This window comes from Branchiostoma belcheri, unplaced genomic scaffold, assembly GCF_001625305.1.
Source record: "Branchiostoma belcheri isolate BF01 breed outbred unplaced genomic scaffold, Haploidv18h27 scaffold115, whole genome shotgun sequence".
Classification (NCBI taxonomy): domain Eukaryota; kingdom Metazoa; phylum Chordata; class Leptocardii; order Amphioxiformes; family Branchiostomatidae; genus Branchiostoma; species Branchiostoma belcheri.
The window spans coordinates 508,925-517,451 of NW_017802547.1; the positions used below are offsets into that span (position 1 = coordinate 508,925).

The 8,527-nt window shown below is 37.6% G+C and overlaps 1 protein-coding gene across 2 annotated transcripts in view; it reads right to left on the reverse strand.

The window, feature by feature from the left end:
* LOC109462324 overlaps positions 1 to 8,039 on the reverse strand; it is a 12,616-nt gene extending 4,577 nt beyond the window's left edge. Inside the window, exon 1 of one of the 2 annotated variants that reach the window (XM_019758853.1) lies at positions 7,456 to 8,039. The gene's annotated coding sequence lies outside the window, so the exon portion shown is untranslated. Of the gene's footprint in view, positions 1 to 2,627; positions 2,706 to 7,455 lie in introns of those variants that run through there. The other variant, XM_019758854.1, reaches the window with a different exon arrangement.
* Positions 8,040 to 8,527: the final 488 nt, after the last annotated feature.

An 8,527-nucleotide genomic window follows, 5' to 3' on the forward strand; every position in this document is an offset into this window, starting at 1 on the left:
GAATCGCAGTCTGGGGATGTGATATGATTCTTTCATGATATACCACGGTGTCTGTTCCGGAGGGACGCACGGGCGCATCCATCTGATCTAACCCGAAATGCCAGAGACGGAGAAGGACCGCGGGGCAAGGCAAACAATGAGGAGTGCAGGCGCATTCCGGTCAACAATCTGACTAGATCAGAGCTAGTTTCAAAGGCCAAGAGAACCTAATGGACCTTGCCAAGATAGCTACTTGCTATTACTATTGATACTAGACCAGACTCACGGTGGTAAAATCTGGGCTGTAAAGTTCCCACATGTCATAGAATCCGAACAGTGTTCGATCGTGTTCGATCTGGGCAATTCGAATCGAACCCGCGTTCCATTTCGGGGTCACCTGCGGTCATTTGCAATAAAGCGGCATCAAAACAAGCCCTTCTGCCTGAGTGACTCGCAACAGATAAAAAACAACACTTTTCTATAGATACAAACAGTTTCCAGGACAGTACATGTCCGCTATAATTTTTTTGTGGACATGTAACATGTAGCGAAGCTACTGTCGTATCCTTGGGTGACCTTGAATACTGTAATGATTCTTTACGCCTTTATGAATAACACGGTGCACACTTTTGGGAGATATGACATGTCTGCACAACTCGTTCAAACCTGGAAACATGGAGAGTCAAACATACCCCATTTACGGCTCAAAATGACTGTCACGGTTGTCCCGAAAATCGTGCTTTTGGGATTTTTGAAAAATGCGTTTGATTTTGAATTACGGGTAATTGAGTGCGAAAAAAGCCAAAAAATTCGATTTTTTGAACTATTTGTCAAGAAAAACTATACTTATAGTCAGAAATTAAAAAATCCCAAAAGCACGATTTTTCGTCTTATTCCTAGTCGTCAAAAAACATAAAAATCAGTGATCTTGCGTAATATGTGTAGCCAGGTTTGCTCGGTGATTGGCTAAAATATGACGCTGCAAAATCCCGAAAATTGTCGCCTTTTTTAACGAAATACGAAAAAATCATCCATTTAGCGCAAAAAATCACCATTGAATGTATGTAAAGACAATAATTTTATTTTATTTCAACGAAATTGTCCCTTCGATACTAGTTTGTTTATTTTCAAATGTTTTACGGTTAGCCCAAAATTGCGTCTTGTAACCCGATACTTTATCGAACGCCCCCGGCAATGGGAAAGAATGCCGTAGTGACAGACCGCCGTGACTGTACATTTCTAGGCTGAAGACTTATGTTAGGCTGAAGATGTATGTTGAACGCACAGAATGCACAGTGAACGTTACATGTAATAAAGTGGTATTTCTCTTCTTCGTAAACTCCGAAGTCTATTCACAAACTGGACGGACACGGCATAGCTAGTCTGCAGGCACATTCCGGACAACAATCTGACTCGATCAGAACTAGTTTCAAAGGCCAAGAGAGCCTAATGGACCTTACCAAGATGGCTACCTGTTATTAGATTGCCTGACGTCAAAGTTTGATAAGATAGTAAAATCAGTTGCCAAAAAGTAGTTAGTGGAAGTCGACCTACTGCCAATCTAAATAACAATTACTATTAGGTAAAGTCAGACAAGGAGAATGCTATTAGGTTTAGCCATGATAAGGAAGCGGATTGTGAAACCTTCGGAAATGAATAATTGTTAATCCCAAACAAGCAATAGGGCTTTCCTGATAATCTGCTTCCTCAGTCATCCTTATGACGTAAGTGGAGTAAAAGTCACCGTCCCGTTGAGCTCAAAGAGATAAATTCTCAATTTCACACAAAAAATGGTATGATTCGTGAACTATAAGGCATTCCTTGTGAATATTGAATGAACTCGAACTTCGTGTTTTACTCAGATATTTTGTTTATTTTCTGTTTGACCTAAAAAAGAATTAGATTGTTGTAAATTATCTAGGAATGTGAGGGAGAACAAAGAAACCTAAATTTCTTTCCTTCAAATACAATTGATGTTATACTTACTTTGGGCCAGATAACATATTTCTAGCGAACATGAATTGCAAATAAAGATGAAACAAAATTGAAAAAGAAAAGAAAGCAAATCAGAGATGCATATTTAGTTAACACAATGGACTAACTAACTAATGAAGTAATTAACAAAATGAGATGAGAATTAAAATTGAGATGCAGCAAACTAAAGTTCATTCCTCGATATATTTGTTTTCTTTTGTATGCGGTCAAAAAGCAAGTCTCTACCTCTGTCTCTCTTTCTCTTTAATATCTATCTATCTACCTTTCTATCTGTCTATCTATTCTATCTATATCTATCTGTATATGATATCTTCATCTATATCTATCTGTATCATATGTAGATAGATAGATACATACATACATACATACATACATACATACATACATACAGATATGATATTTGTGCAGTGGAAATGAATCAATGCAGGTCTTTTACTTACACTAAAAGCTAACTTTCATATGTTCAGAAAAAAATAACAGTTATATTAAAGATAACAGAACACTATTCTATTTCTATACTTCATCCCGTAAGAAATACGTTATGGCGATGTTTAAAAAAGTTTAAACTATACCATACAGCAAGGCTGTCAAAGTCAATATTTCACCTACTTGTAAGTTAATAAGGTACAAACACACAAGACGGAGTGACTTACCGACAGCACAAAGAGGCAGCAATATCAGGGCTGAACTAATTGTCGACAGTCACTGTTTTCTTAAACATCCACTATATATGTCCAATAAGATTTCGATTTTCTATAATTAGAGGACCGACTCATCGTGTTAATTCCTATGAGCAATGAATATATAATTGCATTAGAACAAGACCGATTTTATACTCTATCGGAAGAACATAATCTCATTTTTGAGGCTTTTCGTATAGCTTTAGATCAAGGAAACTAAGTTTATTAGTAAGGCGGCTCCAACCGTAATGTGCTTAGAAATGATTTTGAATGCATATTTGAACATCACTTCTACAAATGATGAAGATATTGGAATGATTCGTCTAATAAAACGAGTTCACAAATCAATTAAGTTTGAAATCAATATTGGATAACATCTAATACTATGTCAGTGAATTCTAGATGGATATTTCATATATCGTATTAATATTATTGTCCTTGTTTATTCTGCTCATCAATGACCATGAACGTGCTTGTGCTAGAGACGATAAATGTATTGTATACATATATAATACAAAACTTACATATCCGTAGAAATACCAGAAAGTTTGCATCTAAATTTCAAGCTTTTGACTATTGCTTAACTGTTGATTAAGAAGTTTTAAGTTGACCTAAAGATGTATATAGTGGTATTTTAACTCATACGCAGATCTTAAACTTTACGGAAGCACTAAAATTTGACATTATTGCATCACTCATTCTTACATCTTTTGGTAGTAGCATATGTTGTAAAATATGACTGTTTCTTCTTGTACTTGACGTTGTAAGATGGTCCCAATATACGCAATCAATGGCATTCTAAACCTTGAAAACATAACTTTATCTTTGTATTGTTGCAAACTTATACATTAAGTAAGACTACTCATAGCCACATTGGCCGTTTGGGAAAATATCACCAGTTAGTCATCCCAAGGTAACAGTTTACTACCACACTTTGACATCTCAGGTTTTGTCAATATTTTGCCTGTGGCAATTCCAAGCCCTGACAAAACCGCCTATCGACCAACACCGCTTCGTTAACGCCTCATTGGCTTCGTGTTAACACCGCGTAATCCTCTGTTAATACCGTCGTCGATTGGCTACCGGAAAATGGAAAATGTGCCTCACAAAGCACTTCCGATCCAATACTACCCGCAGTGAATTCTATCACTCCTAAATGCAATACCTTCAACCTGTTGGAATCGATATTCGTTTACCCAGTTGACATTCAATCACTTATTCAAAGTGTACATGTATGTCCGTGCGAACAACACTTTGCGATGATGGTATCCTTGTATCTTATTTCTTAGGTGCACAGCAAGGTCCATTTTGCACAGGAAATACCCAATCGAATATTCTTAATGAACAGTATATCTTTTTCAAGTACAACGTATACAACATACAAAATACTATGACATAAATGCAGGATGATACAATCTTTTACAAACCGGATTCGATCAAATATTGAAAGTTTTACAAATATTAAAGTAAGATTTAAAATATAGCTGCATGAAATCCACTTTCTAGATATGTATAAGCACTCATAAAACAGTCGTAAAGGTTTGTTTTTCAGAACTTTTTTATAGTTTTTTTCGTAATATTCACAGGTGCTTGAATATTACAACTGTACCACCTTTAAGTAGGTCCGTAAAAAGTGGCTAGTGCACTAGTGGCTATCCGGCTGTCATTTTTAGCAACATTTAAGCACCGAAGTCAATAAAGGCATGAAATCAGTCAAAAACAGCACATTATGATCTTTTCTGCTACGAGGGTCCACGTCAGTTTCATATTTCCAAACTGCAATATCTTCAACATAGTTCAAAGATTTATTCACTTTACAGGTAGATTTTCGTAATTGATATATCACCAAATTGTCTTGTTTAAATTCATTTTTCTTTTATCCAATTTGTAAATATGTATACAATTTGTCATTGTGTTTCACTGTTATTCTATACTTATATCCTCGAGTAGAAGGCGTTACATAAACAATTACTGTGCTTTTTGTCTGATACTCGTTAAATATATGGTAATAAATTTTTTAAATGGTCAAATTCATTTGTAAGCATCATGCAAAATCGATTCATCGCATACCATGTCTGGAGTTATCTTGAACAAGAATCTCTGTTGTTTCTGGCACCGTGTGTACGTGCAGCTCTACCGCCTCAGGCATTGCCGATGGCGCGTTGTGGCAGCAGCAGGCCACGGTCCCAACCGATCTGATTTATCACGAGATCTAAGTCTACGGAGGGCTGTCGCCGTTACCATGCTGATGCAGCGGTAACCTCCTTTGGATTATTAATGTCATTTGTCAATGTTTTCTCGATAAATATCAAGACGTTCTGTTAGAGATGGATTTTCATATATTGCTGAAGAAAAGTCAGTTGAGACGGGTTGTTTTAAATTTTGCTGAAAAAAACTCACTCAAAATGGATTTTTTAAAAATATTTTGCTGAAATAACGAAATGGATTATTAGATTTTGCTGAAAAAAAGACACTATAGATGAATTTTTAGATTTTGTTGTAAAAATTCATTTGGGATTAGTTAAGATTAGTTTTAGATTAGTTTAAAAAGTCACTTGAGATGGATTTTTAAAAATATTGTGCTGATAAAGTCATTTCCACGTATATATCCTAACAATATTATATCCTCTGTTAGCTAGAGGCTGCGAATGATGAGTGTCCAAATATTTGACAACTCATTCAATGTGTTTTCTACATAAAAAAAACGATTTTCATAATTTGTTATCTTTAAAGATATATTTTAAACAACAACAAAATATTTAGGTTGTATTCCGTAGCGATCTTTAGAATAGTCACTTGCTACCGTTGGAATGTCTGTATACTCTATTCATTGTCTGTCCCATGTTGCAATTAGCCCTCGGGGCATGAATTCGCAAACAAACTCGTACATCATATTCTCATTACAACATCAAGGTTCACGCAAATCCAGTTTTCGTCAAAATGAATTGAAAATGGAATAAGTGAATTGTTCTGGTATAAACTTAACACCAGCACATGACCTTTTATTGCCGATAGTTAGAAATATATATATATTTAAATAGTATTGATGTAAGCTCTCTGCAGCCTGGTGGAGTTTGATTGTTCCCAGGCCACTAGTTTTATTGAATTACCAAGTGGGTCAGATCTGTATCTTACTGTTATCTAAAAACCACGCACGGCAGGTAAAACAATATCTAAGCATGGTTAAATCCTGCTTAAAGTCTGCTTCTTTATTCCTTAGGTATCTTTACGACCCGTTTATGTTAAGATTATCTTTACGTGTTATTTCCACAATACTTCTGTGCTATCTTCCACAGATATGTTATTCCATAGTTTTACAGAGCTAGTATATAAGGTCGGCAAATGGTTTATGAGTATGTATATAAAATATCAGTCTTCTGATAGTAGATTCAAGTCAAAATTTTGTCACTTTGCTGAAAACTTCATCATGCTAATTGACGATATGACTGTATCAATGGAACTTTTAACGTATTCATAACGGAAGTTGTCAGGATCAGTGTTGCAATGTCAGATGCTACTGTTTAACGTGTCTTATAAAGTACATATTTGTAATTTGTAACATTCTTTTACATTTATGATTGAAGATAGGCTTAGCTGCTTTCCCAGGGGCCATTTAGTTGCATGTATATGTCATTGTGTCTGCTCAATACTTTCAACAAGCAGCTCCATGCATTAAGAAGGGATAACATTAGCAGACAACGTGTCCCTGTGTTCTACAGCAAGTAATTGGGAAGTAATTTTCCAATAGACAACAAACGGACGCGCCAATTTCACAGATCATATCAAAATGGGAACCAAAGCTAATAACACGTATCAATTATACAGAAACCATGTGTTGTTAAGAGTGAGGGTGACACCACTATTAATACTTCATGAATCATTGACCGCATGTTCTCTCATGTGGGATTTAAACAAGGCTGCAGACGTCTGGAAAGCAAAGAAAGTAAGAAATGCAAAAAAACGCAGCATTTTCTTAGCCATGAATGAATGAATGAATGAATGAATGAATGACTGTATGTATTTTATTATTGTGTCTTGCGACATTGTCGCCCAGACAGAAGTCACATAAACATACATCCAAGTCAAAATGTCATACTGCAGACATCAAATAACTTAATACAACGTTAAAGTGGTGCATAACATACTGCCTAATTAAACAAGGCATCATACATCTAATATGCAAGAAAAAAATGTCATAAAGAAACGAGACATTTTCTGTTATATTGTACACTATGTACTGCGTACTTGTATATGGACGTACACTAGATGCCACCATGCTTAAGGACCTGCTACGGATTCCGGTCGCCACTGACCGTCTTGTTACGCGCGGCATCGATAAGGGTAGTACTTGCGGAATCGCGGTAGATCCTTTAGCTCATCGAGGAAACGTAAAAGGGCGTTAATGGACAATCGTCGCCCACCTAAAGCGCATTCAGCCGCACGCTTATCCCGGCAATATAACACCGCGGCTTTGCCGGGAAGGCTTCTCTTATATCGTTTCCACATGGTTAGGTCTTAAAGTAATAGTTGAACACGATCCCTGTGATGCTTAATTCACGGTGTTTAAACAACCGGCGACGGGGAGTAATGTAGGCGTGCGGGATTTAGATTTACGAACTACCGTGGAAGACCTTCGATAGACCTCGCTCCAACAGCTTACACCCTTAGGACCAGGTCGTTATAGCAATTTCGTTTCCACAAAGGTTATCAACGGGAAAATATCTTGATCATAGATAAGATATAAGTAATTAGTAACGACAGTATTGCGTTTTTGACAACTCGGGTAAGGAAAGAGGCGCACCTGTTTTTGAGCTGTGCGATGATGCTAACATCAGATGGAATCCGGTAGTCGGCAAGCTTTGACTCTCGGGGATGTCACTTCTGGTAACCGTAGGAACATCAACGCGGGCTGCCGCACGCATGTTCCCGGGATCTCTCTCCCCCTCCTCCGGCTCTCTCTTCTCCACTCGATGGACGCTGGAAGGAACAAGAGTTCGATACATAGATCCCGCGGCATTAATGTCATTGAGTCCAATATTCCCTTCGCAGATCGGTATTAACCGAATTACTTCTCCGGCGAGTAAGCCTTTTTTCATACGCGACAATTTCCCGGTGGACTCAGCCTTAAATCCGCGAGATTGGAATTATAGGGCCGGGCTAAGTCCCCCTTTGCCAGGCGATATTTATCGCCCTTTACCCGGGAAGGTGACAGGAATACAGCTGATTCCACCACCACAGGGACAGATCCAAAAGGGTATCATACAGTCGATCATACACTGCGTGGGTTCTCTGTTGTTATCTACACAAAGCCGAAGGTAGAAAAAAAGGTTGGCTTATACAGTGATGTGTGTACCCCAGGGGAGTAACCGTTGTTCGTTAATGGAGAAGGTGGGGGTAAATTACTGCCAGCAACTGAGCGTGATGGTGCTAACAAAGAGATTTGTCGGATTCTATTGGACTTGGTGAGAAACAGATACCAGTTGCTAATACTCAGTTTTCCAATAACATCAGCGTATCGAACTGGTCTATTGAAGCTGTTCACGATCCCTTCATGATATATTGCATTATTTCATGTGCCAGTACTACGGTTTTATGCATTAAGTACTTAAAAGTCATCGTTAGTCAGCAGTACTCAACAGCTGCATTTATGCTGCATTATGTAATATTAGGACGATTCAAAACGTGCTGGTCATATCTTTGAAGTTATTGAATCGATTGATTCTACTCCATTGCAAATAAGTGCCGCACAGGGGGTGGTCAAAATATGACGTCTTAGGAGAACGTTAAAAAAATAGTTAACACAACATGTCAGCCATGTTTGTGTACGTCTCAGTGGCTTTTGGTGGTGCAACAAAATGAGTGTGTCTCTTGTG